At 39.7% G+C, this 21,255-nt stretch overlaps 2 long non-coding RNA genes across 3 annotated transcripts in view; one reads left to right on the top strand and one right to left on the bottom strand.

The window, feature by feature from the left end:
- LOC124380846 overlaps positions 1-21,255 on the top strand; it is a 119,638-nt gene that overhangs the window by 25,202 nt on the left and 73,181 nt on the right. The gene's annotated exons all lie outside the window — the stretch shown is intronic.
- Positions 11,549-13,947, bottom strand: LOC124380845. The gene is made up of 3 exons (XR_006924737.1): positions 13,687-13,947; positions 13,082-13,299; positions 11,549-11,817 (listed from the first exon to the last, which is right to left on the bottom strand). It is a non-coding gene; the product is annotated as an uncharacterized LOC124380845 (long non-coding RNA).

Raw genomic sequence — 21,255 nt, forward strand, 5'->3', positions numbered from 1 at the left:
GCCAATTTGAAATAATCTTCAGTCTTTCCCAGTGGCCCAAATTTAATTCGGTCTTTGATCAGCTCCCTAATCTGAGATTACAGTCTTGATGCAGAGTGTGGGGCGGTGGGTGTTCAGCCTAGTAAAGTCTCTCTCTGTCTTTCTCTCTTTTTTCTCCCACTGGAGAGACGGCCAATCAGCATGAGGTTTGGTGTCTGAGCCATGGGCGGGCAGAATAAGACTCTAATGCCTGTTGGGAGGTCGCACTGCGCCTATGCCACTTAGCCTTGGTGGCCATGTTTGGAACAATCGGCTCTTTCTTTGCTATTCTGTCTCTTATGAGGGACGAGACACTAGTGCTGTCTGTTGCAGACCATGTGGTATTCAAAGAGTCTTTTAGGGCTTAGACAATATACAAAGCTGTCATTTTGCATTATGGGCGATGTTGGACAGTAAGGGCAAATCTGCACTGGCTATGTCAAGTGAACGTTTATGAGTGTTTACCCACAAGATCGCTGCCAAAGCTAGTCGTGTTCATGCTAATAATATCAATATTAATCATACCAAACGGTATAAACAGTGGGAGTGACTCTGTGCATGTTGTTTACTTCTGTTGTGAATCATTAAATCCAGATTTAATTACCTGAGACAAACACAAATGTCTTCAATGATTGGCTTTTAATGGGCATGAGTATGAGTATCTACACCGAAAAATTCATTTCTGGCTACGTCGACAGTATAATTTTAATCTGAATGCACCAGCTATTAACTACTAGTGCAAATTGCTGTAATAGAAAAATATGCCAGTGACTAGAATTGTTGTACCATCAAAGCGAAAAGAAAGAAAGAAAGAAAGAAAGAAAGAAAGAAAGAAAGAAAGAAAGAAAGAAAGAAAGAAAGAAAGAAAGAAAGAAAGAAAGGGTGGTTCCTTGCTCTAATGTGCTACGCTATTTCTGCATCTTTAAAAGAAAGAAAGAAAGAAAGAAAGAAGAAAGAAAGAAAGAAAGAAAGAAAGAAAGAAAGAAAGAAAGAAAGTGTGGTTCCTTGCTCTAATGTGCTGCTATTTCTGCATCTTTAAAAGAAAGAAAGAAAGAAAGAAAGAAAGAAAGAAAGAAAGAAAGAAAGAAAGAAAGAAAGAAAGAAAGTGGTTCCTTGCTCTAATGTGCTGCGCTATTTCTGCATCTTTAAAAGAAAGAAAGAAAGAAAGAAAGAAAGAAAGAAAGAAAGAAAGAAAGAAAGAAAGAAAGAAAGAAAGTGTGGTTCCTTGCTCTAATGTGCTGCGCTATTTCTGCATCTTTGACACAACACAGCTCAGTATGAACACATTCCCCCAGCATGAGACGCCCCACATGAAGAAAAAGCTTGGGCCGCATTGGCATTAACCAATTTAGCAGTTTATACAAACAGCGCAGCCTATGATTACTGGGTTTTCCTTAAAATAATAGTTTACTACAAGGCACATTGAGAATCACTGGGTCTAACCCAATAGGTAATGAAGACAGAAGCCCCTGCTGTTTAAGAGAAAGAACTCTCCCACGGAGTCCTGGCTACAGTGAGGATGGCTATGTATTTAGGGATTTAAAAAGCATAGTTTAGCATTATGCTGTGCTTTAAATACCACACAGAAATCCTGTATGTGTTTTATCTTTTTTTTTTTTGCTCTCTTTTGTCGACTCTGTTGAGTGAAAATGCCAAATATTACATAACTTGTGTGAGTCTTAGATGATTAAATCTGGATTAAACAAGAGAAGGAAATGATACACACAGCAGAACTATTGCTCATGTTGTCCCCTGTGATTACTGGCTTTTAATGCAGGCTGGTCATAGCTGTATATCAAGCTATTATGTGGTGTTGGCAATGTAATAGTAATCATGCAGCAATAGGTCAAGAGGTGGCTGTAGCAGCTACAAAGGCAGCCAGTCAATAGTATTGGTATTATACCGATCAATTGAAAGGCATTTAAAGATTGACCTTAGACCAGATGTGTACTTGGACTCTGGTCAACGTAGAGGCCATGGGGCATGATTAAACATGAATGTGAAATTATATAAATTTACATGTCCAATGATTGGAAATGGGAACAGATCTATAATAGAGGTGATGTATACATAGATATATAGTGAGACATCTGGCTCTAAGCAATTACTATTGTTTTCCTTGAACTAAACAAAACGACAGCATTATACCATTCTTATTGATTGAAACATGGAGCATTGCAATTATTTTCCTGATGTGTAAAGAATCAGCTTGGTTATGGATTAAGGGCAAAAAATATTTTCCCTCATCAATATGATCTATATATTTCCACATGAAATTTCTAGAAAATAAGCACTAAAACAAATGATATAACTTTATTTGTGGACTTTCACAGAACCGTAGTATATGGACATCTAATACTGAGCATGATTTTATATTGTAGTATATAAAGTATTGTATAAAATGTATTTTATAGGCTGTTTGGCTGGTACATCTATCAAATTTAACAGCTGATCCACAGCTTCATGTAATGCTTTTTGCCCAACACAAAGTGAAAACTCTGGGTTTGACAGAAAATAGTCTCCTCAGACAGCTTGGTTCTGTTTACAGGGATGTGTATAGTGTAATCCGAGATGTTCTAAAGCACTGTGCAGGTGTGTTATTCGTACGCGGGTATAGCCGGCTCATGGTCATGTACCATTCTGGCAAAATAAAAATACTGAATTTCCAGGAACGCTTGAAAATGACCTCTCAGCCTTCTTACTTACATGCTGAAACAATGATCGTAAAGTGGTCATGCAAAGTGTAATGCTTAAAAGAATTGTTACATAAGTAAGAACTAGCACAACTCAGATATAATTGCCTCGTCTAAATTACCTAGTGTCAATAATATAGCAAAAGCAGATTCAAGCACATTGTGCTGTTACTGTACATAAGTTTTATTAATGTTTCCCAAGACTACTATGAACACGATCATGCCCCTAACTGTTAGATATTTAATTTGGTTTTATTTGCATATCATTTTTACAAATAAACATTGTCCCAAAGCAGCTTTACAGAGATTAACAGGTTCTAAAATTTTAATATACATGTTAGTGCCTATAAGTTTAATGCTAATAAGTTTAAGTTATATCGCAAAGGCTTTTGATGAATGTATGAATGCATGATTGTGGGAAAAAAATGCATAAAATTAATACGTTAAAAAGTAAAAAAAAATAATAATAATTTGCATTCAGTCTAAGCAGATACTAGACAGAGCGCGCGACTGTCCTTTCGTGTCTACAGGGCAAAATCCGTGCGCGTCATTGAAGCTCGTGCTTCACACATGTTGCAGCCACGTGAGGAAAATAGATGTGCAAGGCAAATGTGTGGACAGCGGAGAGCTCGCGCGCTCGTTTCAAACCCTCTCAAGATCTCCAGTCTTCCGCCAATCGAGGAGAATCTGTGCATGCACAAGCACGCGTATATTTCCCAAATTCACGGGAAATCGCTGCGACTGCTCGCGCCAATACTTACACACTTGCCTTTTTTTGCCAGCAGTGGGCGTGGCCTAACCGGCGTGGCTCACCATTGGCTTACTCATCTTTCCGGAAATTATTTCTGATTGGCTGCGTGCCAGTGTAACTCTCTATTAGCACAGCTAGCTGTATTTTATCAATGGACACTCTGCATGTGAGTAAATATATATTTTTTAATGTATCGATTGTTTCTAATGGACCCACATCACATTTTGCATTATGTTAATATTTTAAATACTGGGTTTATTTACCAGATGTTGATAAACATGAAGTGTTTTCCAGTTTAATATCAAGCCTAACAAGTTTTTTTTTATTTATTATTATTTTTTAGTAGTGCTAAAATAAAACCTAACTGAATGAAAGAACATGAAACAAACAAACACACACACACACACACACACACACACACACACACACGCGCACACACAAACACACATATGTATATATACATACATAACGTTATAGGTTTGTTAGAAATCCAAACTAATAGCAATGTTTTCATTCAATAATAGACTCATTGATAAATACTCAATAAATATCAATAAATGACATCTTTCATTTTCTTCTTCTTCTTCTTTCGGCTGCTCCTATTAGGGGTCTCCAAAGCGGATCATCTGTGTCCATACCCCCCCTGTCCTCTACATCTGCCTCTTTCACCCCAACCACCTGCATGTCTTCCCTCACCACATCCATAAACCGGATCCTTGGTCTTCCTCATTTCCTCCTTCCAGGTGGCTCCATCCTCAGCATTCTCCTACTGATATACACCATGTCCCTCCTCTGCACATGTCCAAACCATCCCAATCTCACCTCCCTCACCTTGTCTCCAAAATGTCCTACATGCGCTGTCACTCTAATAAACTCATTTCTAATCCTGTCCATCGTCATCACTCCCAACGAAAACCTCAACATCTTCAGCTCTGCTACCTCCAGCTCCACCTCCTGTCTTTTACTCAATGCCACTGTCTCTAATCCATACAACATCACAGGTCTCACCACAGTCCTATAAACTTTCCCATTCCTCTCACAGATACTCTTCTATCACAACATCTTTTATTTAAATTTTTCATTTTAAAGTTAGATTTAATGTGTAAAAAAAAGCCCAAGATGCATGTTAGTTCCTGTAACAAACGTATACAGTTCCAGTTACGCTACAGTTGTTTATCATTGTGCTATAGTGATAATAAACAGTCGTTCTCTCTGCAGCCTCTATCCAGAAAAAAAAATCACAGCTTATTATTCGCTAAGTAATTCACTGTTGTAAAGTTTGGAAAACTTTTCTGTATTTGGATATAATTAAAAAAAATGTTGACACTGAAAGCACCAACACCCAAGAGTTCTTCTATAACAAAAACAACAATAACAGCTAATTATAATTTTAACTGGGATTGTACATGGATGTCTTTATGGTAGAAGCCTGGATCAAGTCCATTAGAAATTTATAACATATTATGGAGCGCTCAAAAAAGTAAAAAGTTATCGAAAAAATACTGCCCTCCTCCTGAACAATCAGATTTCAAATCAGGTATGTGGTTTACAGTTCATTAAACTGAAACTTAACAAATATATATATATATATATATATATATATATATATATATATATATATATATATATATATATACATATATATATATATATATATATATATATATATATGTATATATGTATATATGTAAGTGTATACCTGCCATGCAGCAGGGTTTCTTCTTTCTTCCCTCTTCTTCCCTCTGTAGTGCTGACCTGCCTAATTAATAGGGCGGTGTCCTAAATGGAGCTATTGCTTTCAGAGTGGCAGCCACGTGTGAAATGTGTCATAAATCTCTCTCCCAGTTAGGTGTGGAGACAGAGCAGAGGAGTGACGGACTGTTCTAGGACAGGATGCAGTTGCTGAATGTCTTGTAACAATGCTTTGACTTCTAAATCGCATGAGAAACTCAGAAACTGTTCCTGGATAGCAGGTAACATCAATCGCAAAAGATGTACAAAAGATCCTGAGTGGCGAGTTGCTTGTTTATGTCACTTTAGTCAGGTTTTGAGTCTAGTGTAGCAGGTTTCTGAATTAAATTATATTCTTTTTTGTATATTTGGTCGCTCCTATAATTTGGGGAGTCTCACAAATCTTTATTATTGTTGTTATAATTTTTGTCATTCATACATTTATTTGGAAAAAGATATAAAATTCGATATATAGAGTTTTTTAACAAGAAAGTTTAAATAAAAACAATTAAAAAACATTGCCTAGAATGTTTAGCGTTCAATATTCTGCACTGGCTATGTCTCAAAATGTAAGCAAATTAGTGTAAATGTAAGCAAATTTGTTGTACTCTCATATCCAAGACAAACTTGTAGAATTTGTGTTTGTGTGCACGGTCATTAAAGCAAAAACCGGACGTACCGAATCCTAAGAAACCAAAAGACACGACTGTATAGGATGCATCCAAAGACAATTGTGTGCCTCCAACTTTGTGATAACATTTTGGTGAATATCCACATATGGCTGGAAAAACCTATTCCAATACTCACGTCCATACAGTTTATTTCAGATAATTATTAATAAAATGTGTCCTAGTCCAGTCCAGCAAAATTTTGCACAACAAAATGTGTATCTATTTATTATTTTATGATTAAAAATTATGGAAAATTGACATTTTAGTGTTTCATAGCATTAACTTAGCCCTGTTACCTGAACACCTTAAAAATAGAAATATTAGAAATTAGAAATAGAAATATTAGAAGTCACATGTTTGATGTAAAGTTAATTAAAGATCGTTGCTCAAATTATACAATGAAAGCAGGCGTGCTAGTTAACTAGATTTTGTGTATTTGCTAATTCTTTGCTCAAATATTTCCCGTTTAAGAACAAAAAACTCATTATTTATTTAATCATAAAATGTGTAAAAATTATATTGGTGCCTGAAATAGCTCAATATATAAATGTTCATTTATATGTTTATATATTGTGGTTAAATGTATGTTTGTTGAGATTCTGTGAAACAAAAAAATGCTGATTTTTTTTTCCCTCAAAATTATACTGTACATTATTGTAATCATGGAATTCCCCCATTACAAGTGTTTCTTCTTAGTGAGGGTTTTTTTTTTTTGTCATAATTCTGTTTGCAGGAAAATCCATAAAAGGCCATCCACAGACTTCCCTTTAATGACTTCTTACATTATCCATTGTCGTTCAGCTCAGATAGCATCAAACCTTGGGCTAAATTTTTGGGACATGCTGGACATGTCTGAGAGAAACAGTCTGAGGATCTATTTCAGTAAATTAAGTACTCGTGTTTGTTCTTCTTACTTTTGTCAAGTGACAAGACAAGATAAATGAGCAGCCTTGACCACCAGCTCAGCATCAGTTTTAATGAACAGGGATCATTGTCCAAGATGGAGGACATAAATATACTCTCTCTCTCTCTCTCTTTCTCTCTCTCTCTCATGCGCACACAAACACACACACACACAAACACAAACATATGCACACACTTGCAAAGCCAGAGACCCTGAAGTTATTCAAACATGCTATCCTTGACACTTTGTAATATTACAAATAAATCATATTTATGATTCTTAAGCCAATTTCTCCGGCCGGCTCATAGGACAGATTGTTGGAGAGGCAGCCTGTAATGCAGATCGCACCTCATTGAAGGCAATTACTTTAAACTTGGCCTGCTAAGCCTTTGGGGGGAGTTTGGGGGGTTCTGAATATGAGTCTGAATAGGAATGGTGTCTAAATGACTTGGCATGGCAGCAATGTAAATGAAGCTGGCTCTGACACAGCCAAGGTCACGGATCCAGCTGTCAGCTCACGTTTGGGAGTAATCGTTTACAGGGTCTCATTCACCTCCTTCTCCTTCTCCCTCACTTCATTCCTCGCACGTCTGTCACTCACCTCTCCCTCCATCCTCCATCTCCTCCATCACTGTGTCTCTTCATGCCACTACTTTCTTTGCCTCAAAGTTTGTGTCCACCTTGGAGTTTCATATAGAATACACCTAGTTGCTGGAAATAGCTTTCTCAGCTTTACGTGATCTTTGTCCTAATTCTTTTTCTCACCGTACACACACCCACGTGTGTGCCACAAGGCTCATGCCCCTGAGAGCAAAGGCCTCATCCATCACCCTTGGACCCTTCAGAATGCTGCAGGCTGTAGAGTTCAAGTCCAGCCAAGTGAGTGGAAACAGCTGGTGCACTTCTCTGTTCTGGAGCTCCAAGGGCTCAGAGCTTTGCGTCGCTCTCAGTTACACACCCTCATCTGCTTGGAATCCTGAATTTCCTGCAGCCAGATCAAATGGCAGCCCCCTTTGCTGTGTCCTTTGATATATGGACACCCATTTCACCAGCCCCTCAGCTTCGGGATTTACGCTTGACAACACAGTCAGTGTCACCTCCGCCCGACACACAAGCTCTTACACACCAGAACACACACGCGGCAGACCTCGGCCCATGGAAACATTAGGCTCCTTTGACTGCCCTCCCAGAAGTCATTTATTAAATTTGTTGTGTGCAGATATTGTTTCGGGAGGCCCGCTTAGTTTTGGATTGCACACGAGATTTTTCAATTATGTGCTTCATTTCACCGAACTGGTGGGGGTTCACCTAAACCCCCCACCCCCCACTACAGTCGGATCAAGGCCAGAGGACAGGCCTTTTATAACTTCAAAGCAAGGACATATTACCTCCAATTTGTTTTCCTTTTTTTTTATCATTCTGGAACCTTTAATCTGACTTCAACAGGACGATCGTTATCGCAAACATTTCAGCGCTTACATGCGTGCTAGTTCCAACAACAGAAATAAATCATCTGTAGTTAACAGATTTTTTTTCTCTCTCATCAGCTGCGGTCATGTGGTTCATGTTAGTGAGGTTTTGATTGACAGCTGCTGCTGCTGCTTGTTGTGCAGAGGCCTAGGATGACTTTCATTGGATTATTTTACAGGTAATAAGGTAAAGCTAGTCACAGCAGGTCCAGAGAAACTATCAGGATTAGCGAAGTTTAAAGGGTCATGGTTCCATGACCCTTCGGGGTCACCTCAGGGGTCTGCAGCTATGATGAGTCTTTGACATAATAGCGCCCTGTGAGCCTTCTTACTTCTCAGAGTGCACTTCTGGATAACGCACTGTATCGGATCGTCACACGCAGCTTTATGTAGCATTTAAAATGTAAGCGTCAATTAGGATACGCCAGTAACAACACCATAATTTGTTCTTTAGCAACTATTCATTTACTAGTAAATAATATACAGTACTTGCAGCTGCTTTACATTCAATTACGGGTTTGGAATGTTGAACTCATCATATGCAACAATGAATTATAGGAGAAATCCTTTGGTGGAGTAAAAAAAAGTTAATTTTCTGTCATCATGGTTCACGGGGTCCGAATGCTGAAGGGAAACGGGTGAGAAAAGGGCCTCCATAAAAGGCCTGAGTCACAGTGTGATTTAAGAGCTTTGTTTTTAGTAGCATCACCCCATCATTACTATACAATAATTCATTACTCATGAAAGTATTTTGCCTTGACAATACATCAGCTGGGCTTTTCTTTTGATTCTGAAATAGAGGGCCATTTGGCCTGCCGACATTGTTTGAATAAACCGAAGAAAAGGAGGAGGTCTAACCTTGGCCCGGCTAGGGTCGAGTGTGGGAAATGAATTGTATTGGCTTTTTTTTTTTTGCCTCCTTTCTGCTTTCCTTCCCTCTCTCTCTATGGCTCCCAGGCTGGAGGCTGGAGAGCAGGGAGGGTTCGACTAGACGTCCTAAATTTATATCCAAAAGCTGGAGGTTTTTGGGGGGGGAGCGAAGTGAACAAGAGGCTACCCACCACCCTTTCTTTCTTTTTCTTCCCCTCACTCTCTTTCCTTACCAACTGTCTCCGTTAATCGTATAAATCACAGCAATAAACTGGCGTTAACATTCAGCCAGTACAACATGACCAGTGTGTGACCTTTCTGTTTAGGACCCCCCGTGACCCTCATTCCTGGGTTCAAACGGTCAACTGCAGGTCACAGGTTTGTGTGTGTGTGTGTGTCTGCCTCATAATATACACTTTGTGTGTGTCTGTGTTTGTGTGTGTTCTGGTCTACAGTAAAACATCAACCACCCTACACACCACCAACACCCATGCATTTACAGTATATACACGGACACATGTAGACGATGTTTCCAGCTGTGCTCGGTCGTGTATGCTGAGAAATAAGTGGATATTTAATACCTTACCTTGCTTCTATTTATTATCCCCATTTTCTCTCTCTCTCTCTCTCTCTCTCTCTCTCTCTCTCTCTCTCTCTCTCTCTCTCTCTGTGTAAACACCCAGCAGGACTGGTGTGCCCCACACAGCAGACGGAGAATAAAAGTGATGACTGAGGGAGGAATGTTTGACAACAGTTTTAAGCTGTCCATAAAAGCCATTAGACAGATAAATGGTGAATCTGCTTGCCGAGCTGTGTGTTTGTGTGTGTGTGAGTGTGTGTGCGTGCGCACACACGTGTGTCGATTATGAAAGTTTGACTAATGGTATTTTCTTCAAGTCAAGTGCTATTCCTTTCATTCTCTCCTCCTTACAACCCCAAGCAGGTACCAGGTCATGAGGGTAAAGCCGCAGTGGCCTGATGGCCTGTTCTCTGGTGGGGGGTTAGAGCAACAGTGCTGGCTTTATTTACCCTCGCTGGGAGTGCAAGAGATTTGTCACAAAACTGCCTGCACTCTCCCATCCTGACCCACCTCCACAGATGGCCCAAGTGCTGAGGAATCCCCTCCCTTCACCACACTCCTCCGCTCTTTCCCTCCCTTTCTGTAAGCCTTTTAGAGTTCGTTTGTTTAGCAAGATGTTGAGCCCCAGAGGGCATGTGTTTCAGATATGGGAGCCATGTTCAGCGAAGTGCCTCGTCCCACAGTCTCGCTCTCAGTGACCCCACACTCTCTCTCTGATAAGAGCCGAGGCACAGATAACAGCCAAACTGCTGAAGTCACAAAATAATACTGTGTTTACACAAAAAAACTTTTAATTATCCTTAAGTGACACATTGTTAAAAGATTTTTTAAATGGTTTTTTTTTTTATTAATTCTTCCAGTCGTGGAGGAAGCACACAAACTATGTACTTAAGTTAAAGTAGAGATACACTAGATAAAATATTACTCCAGTAAAAGTGCTTCCTTAAAGCTTACACTCGAAGAAAAGTACAAAAGTATTTGTCTTGAAATCTACTTAAGTATCCAAAGTACTTTGATTTATTATGGCTATAATGTTCCTATTATAATTTTTGTCACAAGACTCTTCCTTAATCAACTTACTTTATGTGAAAAGACTCTGATGTTACTCTATTAATAGAATTATATTAATAAATCAAACACTGATGATAAAATTATGAGCCTAAAACCTTAAACCTAAAACCCCTAAAAACAATTGCGTGAATAAGTCCACAGGTAATGTGGCAAGTTATAGTCGGGAGTTTCCTCTATCATTTATTACTCTCATTTTGTTCTGCTTGCTGTTAAACTGTCGCTGAACTGTGTGTTAGTGTAAGTAGATACACCAAGCAACAATCAAAACAAGTTCAAAACAGAGCGCACACTCTTCCCTGATTGGTGCGTGTTTAACCAGTTAAGTTTTTATCCAGTCATAAATAAAAAGGAACCTCTGATTTCGCAAAATGTAGCTGAGTAAAAAGTTATATACTCAGTGATATAGTAAGATATTTGACTTGCAGTGAAGTTTAAGTAAAAGTCTTCCAAAATGGAAAAACTTCAGTAAAGTACAGATACACAAAAAAGCTACTTAAGTACAGTAACGAATTAAGTTCAAGATTATTTCTATAGCGTTTTTCACAATGGTCATTAACCAAAGCTTAAGAATTAAAGGGAATTATGTGTGTTTATCCTAGATGAGTGAGTCTAGGGCAACTGTGGCATGGAAAAACTCCCTTAGATGTTATGAGGAAGAAACCTTGAGAGGAACCAGACTCAAAAAGGAAACCCATCCTCATTTGGGTGATATCAAGAGTGTGATTGTGAATCTTAAAAACAATACAAAACACCAGAGAGAGAACTACCATAAGCACCAGAGTGTGTGATTATGGCTAACATCTTTTCTACAGTCTTATACAGTCAGTTGACATTGTGGAACCAGAAGCTACTAAGCAAATCATAAAATAGCTGAACATCTGAGATCATCATAGATCCAACACCAACTTCTCCAATGTCCAACTATACATGAAGTGAGGTTTAAAATAGCACTGGTACATCCCTAGATGGTTCAAGATGTTTGCGGAGTCGGCATCTACTCTTTGAAGGTCCATAATGTTCATGAGTGGGACACAACTGGAGCTGGAGCAATCTCTGGATCTTGGGATGGGTTGAGAAAGAGAAGCAGTGAAGAGGATTTAGCATAGCTTCTGTTTATAATATTAACAAGAACAAGTTGATAATTTGCATTTGATCAGATGTACTGGAGAACAAAGCTATGATATGTGATGTGTAGGACTCGCTAAAAAGATACTTCTTTAATCTACACTTAAACTGGGAGAGTGTGTCTGAGCCCCAAACTCTGTCAGAAAGACTATTCCAAAGTTTAGGAGCTAAATGTGATATTGCTCTACCACCTTTAGTGGATTTTGTTACAGTGGAACCTCGGAGCTTGCGGCCTCAGCGCTCACGACCTCGCATGTTCGCGACTTTCATTCCGACCGGCGACTCTCATTCAGATCGGCTAGTGAGCAAAAGGTCGCGAAAATTCGGAACTGCGACCGGTCTTGGTCCCTAACCCCCGCGAGCTCCGAGGTTCCACTGTATTCTAAAAACTACTAGAAGTCCCGGATTTTGAGATCTTAGGGAGCATGACGGATTGTAGCATGTTAGAAGACTGGATAGATACATGGAAGCCAAAGCCATTTAGTGTTTCTTAAGTCAGTAGCAGTAGTTTGTAGTCGATTCGAAACTTAACAGGTAGCCAGTGTAGGGATGATAATATTGGGGTTATATGGTCGATATTTTCTCGACCTTGTGAGAACTCTGGCTGCTGCATTCTGTACTAACTGTAGCTTGTTTATTAATGATGCGGGGCAACCACCTAGTAATGCATTACAATAGTCCAGTCTGGAGGTCATGAATGCATGGACGAGCTTCTCTACATCAGATATAGACGTTTCTTAGCTCAGCAATATTTCTAAGGTGGAAGAAGGCTGTTTTTGTAATATGGGTGGTATGATTTTAAAAAGACAAGATTCCCATTGTCTTTTCCCATGTCTTTTACTGAATTACATTTACTTTAATACTGTCCACCACTGATTTCTTCACATTGCCAATGAGTTCAAGAAATGTGGACTTGTCCGCATTTTGGCAATGCAAATGCACTCATATATTCACATTCCATTTAGTCGTTAATTCTTAGTTCGCATTGCTGCCTTACTATCTTTTAATATTTTCTTGATTTGCACTTGCACTCAATCAAGCAAAGGTAACATGCTTGGCTTTTAGGTTATGAATCAATTCAAATTTCCTTTGTTTGCGTATTTTTCATACGTCGCTCGGAATGCACCTAAATCTTATTGTAAAATAAGAATATAATATGTCTGCATATGTCTGGAAAAATAGAATACCGCCGACTCACCTTGGTGTTAGGCAGGTGATGTTCATGCAGGCCTGGCTGTTGACGGTAGGTGTTAGAATTTAGCTGTAATCTCGCAGGAACATTGTAATGAGGTTTTGTCTGGCTGGATGAGTGCCAGTCAGGCCTGCCGGTTTAGAGAGAGATCCAAAGCAGCCAGTGATATTTATGAGGCTCTGGGCCCCCAGGAAACACTGAATGCCTGCAGTTCAACGGGTTGACTGTTCGACCGTAAGAAAAACAGTACAGATTCACACAAGCGCTAACAAACATGGACATTAAATATGCACTGTTTTCAGCGTTGTCCTTCTTTGACTCGAATGTCAACCAATAAACTCTAAACTCAGGGTTTAAGTCTAATTTGAGTAAACCCTATTTGACCTCAGGGCACCACATATTTCCTAAACAGATAACCCAAATCCAACACCTCTTCCTAAACAGATAACCCAAATCCCACCAGCTACAGTATATCCCTCCTATTGCTCTTTCTCTCCTCTCTCTCGCTCCCTCCCTCACTTTTTTCTTTTCTTTGCCACTTTTTTATTCTTGACCTAGAAAACCAGCAGAGCACCCCTAAGGTCACAAGCAAAGTGTGTGTAATCACTTACGTGTGTGTTTGCTCATTAATGTGGAGGAGTGAGCAAATCTGTCTCTTAAGTATCTGATGGAGCTCGCTTGTCGCTGATGGCATCTGGATCCCTGCCAGGGCAACAGATCAGTCGTGGATGCCTGATGGAGCGACACCGAGGAAAACAGAGGGAGAGAGAGAGATGCAGAGCGGCAAAGGAGTGCACGGACACATTGCTTCTGTCCTGGCAGGTCTCTGGCTCCAATTCCACTGATAGTTTAATCAGACCTAATCTGCTTATTGGCCTCCCACGGCTCTGATCAGCCCCAAGCGCTTAACGCAAGGCAGGCATCCTCGTACAGCTCTCGAAAACATAAGGTAGCCAGAGGGCTGGGAGGAGCTGGTCACTTTAATACGCAATGAAATGTCTAGTAATACCTTTTCGCTTCACATTTTCTTTTCTTTTGACACAGTTCCAGATGCAACAAAGCAACTGGCAACTGTTACATTGATTTAATTTTGTAAGTGTAATTTTTGTGTAATAGAGACTTAACTGATATATTTACCATGCGTTCAAAGTCTTGATGTTGGTGTGTCACTGTGCTCATATGATGTTAAGAGGTCTTAGGACAAATATTCAAGAAACCAGACTCAAAACTCGTTTTCCTGTATATTTTACGTGTCTCCAATGATTAGACGCCAGCCCACATGACAGTCCTCTCCATGCTAATGACTTGTTAATGATGCTTGTTTTAATGGAGGAAGCTGGCCTGTGAACCGAGGCCGCCCCATGTAGTTAACCTAATCAATACGAAACATATTGATCTAGGACTCTTCTGTTGCAGCAAAGAGAAGGAGCAAACCTTGATCGAGCATGTGCATGCGTGCATTCCTGCATGCTCATAAACCCAAGTTTTAATCACAGTTAAGCTGTGAATAGATTGAATGCTGTGTGTTGAATCCCCGGAGCGATCTCGGTATGTCATCAACATGTGAGTGCTGAGGAGATCGCTTTGTAGACGCCTTTATATTCTTCCCTAACTCATTCAACATTCGGTCCATATGTAAACATTAAAAACTATCCTGAGTGCCATGATTGCGTTTGTAGTTATGGGGAAATTATTAACTACAGGGTGGTTTAATACAAGGCAGAACTTCATTAACTAAAGTTGATTACAATAACTGCACATTTTGTGCTATTTAGCATATAAGTGCATAGTAAATATTTTATGCCTATTGAATTTGGTATATGTCTATGATTTCATGTAAATATATATGTGATGCAAACATAAAACAGGTATAGGGCTCTGTATGTCTCTTCCTTTATCTTTGTCTAATTTGTGCTGTTATAATAAACTAATGAATACCTATGGATCAAATAGAATCACGTATTTGAGACGTCTGTGGTATAATTAAACTGTAGACATCAGATCCATATTTGGAAGTGCTAGCTCAGTGATTGAGATGTTGGACTTCTGATCAGATGCTTGAGTTCTGATTCTGCTCTTGAGTAAGGCCCTTATCCTCATCTGCTCAGCTGAAGGGCATCTGCCAAATACTATAAATGTACATTTTTTAAGGTTTGTTGTTCTTTTATGATCACTGATAAATGACCCTCTTGGACTAAAACTATAGACAAGATTAGTCTCTATTTCAAATGCAACCTGGCAGGAATATAAAACAGTTCCATACTCTAGATTGTAATTAAATACATAACGGCGAGTTTGCAATAACGCTCAAAAGTTCAAAATTGCACCTTAACACCTTAAAAGAATATTTACAGGTGGTTTGGTAATAAGATATTTATAAGCGTGACATATATATTTTACAAATGAAATGTTTATATTAGTTAATATTACACATTAATGAATATATTAAGCCGTTTTAAAGATATTTGAACAATTGACAGGTTTCTCAATTACAATAATAGGCCCTCACTGCTTTTCAAAGATTTCGTTTTTCCTCTGCTCTCAACACATCTGAGGCAGCTCATGAACAGCTTCTCAGCTCATTATCAAGACGTTAGAGGGTTGCAAACAGAGAGAGCTTAAAACTCTGCTGCGTTACAGCTCCCTCGAGAAACTCGTGGCTTGAGAATTCATTACTTAATAAAATTCATCAATTATTTATTAAACAATTGTTTCAAGTATTAATTAAATTTGGCTTTTATTTGAATCTTTTTGCATGATACCTAAGTGTAAATACATTATCCAACATAATTTTTTAGGATACTTGCTCATTAATTGCTTAATAATTACTCCTTAATTACAAACTCATTAATAGTTTATCACCTTAAAGTGCTTATATAATTTAGTTATCTAATTATAATAACTGCTTAAATACATGACTTCTGCTTTCCATTTATAGGCATTAGGCATTCTAGTTATTAATGTTATTGCATCATCGTTTCTCTGTTCCAGGCATTAGTCTCAGTCAGTGTGTAATCATCTACTACACAGTACATCAATCAGGACACAGCAGAATTACTTTTTATACACATTGTGTATGGTTATTCTGGATGGTGGTGTATGTTATTTATGTTTTATGCATGATTTATGATCATGTTGAGCAGTTATTTGCACTTCCTTATGTCTTCATCTGGTTAATAAATTATTAACCACTACCAGCTGATTTCAGAGCCAAGCCACAAAAAAACAAACAAATAAAACCTCCTTTCCTGCTTAAGCCCAATACAAGCTTTCCTTGAGGTGCTTAGAGTCACCCTCAACCCTAGACAAGCACCTTCTGCTGCTCTTATCAGCTCTCTGCAAGCTGCAAGGGCAGCCACAGGATACTTTTTTTTAACATTACACATTGTCACATCATCACAGTCCCAGCCATGGGAGGTCCACCAGATTGCATACCTTTTACAAACTCTGTTCTCATCTGGCAGGCCTGGCCAAGGTCACCTGGCTGCAGTCCCAGAGGCCCATGTCAGGTCTGTGTTTCAGCTTTGACCCAACACGCACGCCCTCTGCCTCTCTGCATAGTAAACAAACACGACTACAGGCCTGTAACCTGGGTGAGAAGTTGGGTGTCATCTCTAGATGATTCAGGAACAATATATGGATCAGGAAAAGGGAAGTGCGATAACTGCATATTGAATATGTCTTCCCAGCAAGAGTGGCGAGACCACTGGGGAGAAGAGAAGCTAGATTTGGCAGGAACTGGAACTAAGAGCCAACTGATATTGCAAAAGTAGAAAAGTATTTTGGATGGAAATTGGTGGGACTAGGCTCATTTTTCAACGAGAAAAGCTAAAACAGGAATCAAATTCAGTTCTCAGCAGTCTCTTTCCAGGGCAACTCAGTGCAAGTGCATGTAACATTCAGATCATCAATCATCACAGCATCAATAATAAAAATGCTGTGACTTAAAACAGGACACAAGTGTATAAGCTTAGCGTATGCTTTATTTTAAGCAGAACCATAACCGGTGTATTAAGAAAAGGAAGACTGTCAAAGCAAAGTAAATACTAACCAAGCATAACATTATAACTTTACGACTGGAAAAGTGAATAACACTAATTATCTCTTCATCATGGCACCTGTTAGTGGGTGGGAAATATTAGGCAGCAAGAAAACATTTTGTCCTCAAAATTGGTTTGTTAGAAGCAGGAAGCAAGTGAAAGGGTTAGGGTCAGAGCACCTGCAACTCTTGCAGTGGTCAGTGTCTATCAAAAGTGCTCCAAGGAAGGAACAGTGGTGAACCGGCGACAGGGTCACGGGCGGCCGATGATGCTTGATGCACGTTAAGAGCGAAGGCTGGCCCGTGTGGTCCGATCCAACAGATGAGCTCCTGGACTGTTTTGACAGCAAATGGTGGACCAACACAATATTAGGCAGGCGGCTATAATGTAATGCCTGGTTGGTGTACGTGAAAATAGAAAGACAATTAAATCAATGCACCATAGACCCAATAATGGAAAGAAAACTTAAAAATACAAAAACATACAAAACTGTATATAGGTAAGAAAAATTGTATAGGTAAGTGTATAGGTAAGAAATATAATACTTGGCTGAACACAGTGAGAAAGCAAATAAATGAATGGACAGAGGCAAAAAAACAATTGCATGTGGTAAAATCTAAACAAAAGCCAAAATAATATAAGCAGTCGCCATGTTGGAAATTGTGTCTCACCTTGGTGACAATGGTGTGTTGTGGGGAATTGATATATTCTAAGCTACAAGGGTAGTGTGACTATGATTTACTGCATAGCACCAATCATTGAGGCTAATCTACTGAGAATGCTCATTGTAACCCACTTTAACTACTTTCATATTGCTAGCATTGTCAGCCAGATTGTTGACATTTCTATGACTCCTGGCCTGTGACCCATGATGCTGCACGGCTTGTGTCATGATGCTTAACCGCAGTCCCAGTCGAACGTCAGGCTGAGTGAAAGCAACTGGCTATCAAAAGATAATCAGCACTAATAGGTACATAATGGCTAACAGTGGGCCTGTTATTTGCCTTGATGCATCATCATAGACAAAGCGCATAGACAGCGTGACCTTCCTTTCCCACCACACTGCATCAGTCTGACAGAGGGTGATGCCAGAAATGCCCCCACCCCATTACACACATACACACTTGCTTCCCAGCCCTCTAGTCTTGGCCCTGTTCTCATTCTGCATCCTCAGTTAGCTTTGTCTTTTTTTTCTTTTTTATGTTTTGTTTTTCTCCCCCTGAAAGAGGCTACACTAAGGGTTTGGTGGGTTTGTGTGCTTTAGACAAAGAAAGTCTTATGAAGTCAATCCCCAGACTGAGGGTCATGCCTTGAATATGAAAGAGCTAATGCGTCGTTATAGATTAGGAATGGTTTGCCGAACGGTCTGGCAGAGATTACAGTCATTGTCAGATGTTGCGGATGGAGCTAGCTTGAAAACATCTCGTCCTCACTACATGTGTTTTTCGTTTTGCTTGATTCCAGAACAACAAACAACATGGAACCATGAAAGGGCATGTCAAACCACAATGCATTGTGAAAACTTAGCCTACACAGTACACAGATGATAAGGTCGAATTAGGTCAATAAAACAAGAGCTGCCTTTATCCAAAGTAGCAAGGATATCAGCCAATAAGCTCTGTCTTTACCACAGAACTTAGGTTTGGCTAGACATAAAGTGGCCTATATGCTATGCTGTCATATTTCCAATCAAACTGGAACACATGTTCTAAGTGCTTTGTATTTGTTCCATGTATCTAGCACTTGAATCTCAGCATGTTTTACAGAAGAGGTAACATTCCTGATGCACTGCCATGGCAAATAGTAGGTCAAGGGATCATGTGCTGACAAACCCACACATGTGAGTTCTCAAAGCTCTGCAAAGCATCCAGGAAACTTGGCCTCTGACAGCACTTGGCCGCTCGCTAACTCTCTGCAGCCATGCCATGTAAACAAAGCCGCCTTTTGTCGAGGGCCAACGTGTCAAAGCCACCCGCTTCAAGGGGTAAAAGTAGTGGTGGTGTGTGGGTGGGGTGGGGTGGGGGGTCTGTGATGAGCTTGGGTGTATGGGTAATTGCAGATCAATTACATTTGCTTTTGATCTCTGAGATGAGAAAACTGTTGACGGGTGAACAAGTTGCATAGAGGAATTTCTGCAGTTGATGGCGAGGTCAAGATGGGATGACGCTTTTAAGGGAGAAAAAGAGCGACAAAAAGAACGGAGGAAACAAAAAGGCAAAAGACATGAAGCAATGAGATGTTCCAGAACTAAATAAAACATTAAATTAATCGCCCTAAAGGATGGCTGATATTCTTTTTCATAATGTGTGTTTGTGTGTGTGCATATGCGTGCTGTACTGCAGTGCAATAACCTCAGTCGGAGGCAGCTTGATTCTTGCTCTTGGCTTCTAGCTCTTTGAACTCAGCCTACTCATGCTGCTGTACAGCCTGAACTGGGTTAATTGCTATTAATATTTAACATGTTACCAAAAAAATACATTTTAAGCAGTGAGCTAAATCAAAGCCCGAGCAGGCATCCCTCAGCCCTCTTGCCCTCTGATATATGAACAGAGAAAATATTAATTATGTTATAAGCACGCTGTGCATTTTTAATATCACTCTTAATGAAGAAACGATTACTACAGTTGTTGAGCTGGCAGTTTTGTCTGCATCAGTTCAGCAAATAATGTAAAGGGCTGGAATTGCCAGCTTGATTGTATCTGAAATATTAATAGTTTTTTTAATTTAAGGATGTAGAAAAATAGCAATATAACATCTAGGAAATCCCAGAAACATAATAATAATAATAATAATAAGTTGTTGGATATGTTACACCCATGTATGGCACAGTTGTTTCACTACAATGCCATTCTTGTCTTGTCGTTCAGCCATGCCTAAAGTCAGGACAGGTTGCGATTGCCACTTGTGTTATCTCTTGGAAGTGAACAGTTTCATCACTGAATGGGACTAAAGTGCTCTGCCAGGCATCCATGTTTCGTGCTTGGGGTTCGACAGCTCAAACAGCATGGCTAAATAAGAAAGTCCAACGTGTTGCTCTTCAAACAGACTCAGGTAGCACTGCTACTGGATTGGGGCCAAACCTCTAAATGAAGAGTTACTGTGTCCTAGTGGTAGCACTTCACTTTCGCGAGGACTCGTAAGTGAGTCCACCTGGGCCCTCGAGTTGACCACGAGCCACTGAAACACAACCCAGAAAGCCTACTTTAATAGAGTGCTGAGACAAAAAAAATCTATCTACAAATCATGATATAAGTTTGTACGTGGTGTGTTTTTATCTCCAATTATAATGTGTACTTTTGTATTTTGAAGCACCTCCTTTCCCAGACTTACGTACCATGTGAAGCAGAGCGAGTGACCTGTCTTTAATTGAACCAAATTAGCCCTGATTACTTAAGGTTCCCAAAAAAAGACTGTTTGTTTGTAGTTACAGGTTTTCCCTGTAAGACTGAACAGACCAATTTGTATAGAGAGAGAGAGAAAGAAAAAAAAGAGCTGGAAGCAATTTGAAAAAGGTACCAGATTAAAGTTATTCACCACCAAGGGTAATTTAATTACCATTCTTTAAATGTTTGAATGACTTTGACCTCTTCATTGCCCCGAGGTCACGCAGGTGTATTTACTTAAGCTAAATCAGAATCAGTAAAGTGAAACAAGCTCTTCAAATCGAACAGGCCTGTGCTTTCCTCATATCTTGTTCCACCTGCCCTCCCCCCACCACCCACCACCACCACCACCACCCCCCTCCAGAAAATGGCTCTCAGTGTTTAGATGGAAAACTCAATTATTAACCCGCCCATATCATTAGCTGGTGTGTTTTTAATGAATAAATCTGTTCTAGTTCTTTATTAGCCCCTAGAGTAAACATGTCAGAGCTGAATTTGACAGGAGATAAAAAAAAAGTAAGACAATAGCAGAGGGGAGAGAGAAAGAAAAGCAAAAACAGACATGTGGTGAGGGATGACGGTCTTCGCCACTGTTCAGGGCTCCCAGGCTTCAGAGTGAATAGAAACAGGTGTGTCGCTGATTGTGTGGTGGGTCTGTGTGATGCCTATGTGGCATGTCTACTGCTCGGGTGATTTGGGTCAATGGAGCACATCTGGTACTAGTCACAACAGAGTGCACACGTTCCCGGGCCCTGAT

The sequence above is a fragment of the Silurus meridionalis genome, chromosome 27, assembly GCF_014805685.1.
Source record: "Silurus meridionalis isolate SWU-2019-XX chromosome 27, ASM1480568v1, whole genome shotgun sequence".
Taxonomy (NCBI): Eukaryota; Metazoa; Chordata; class Actinopteri; order Siluriformes; family Siluridae; genus Silurus; species Silurus meridionalis.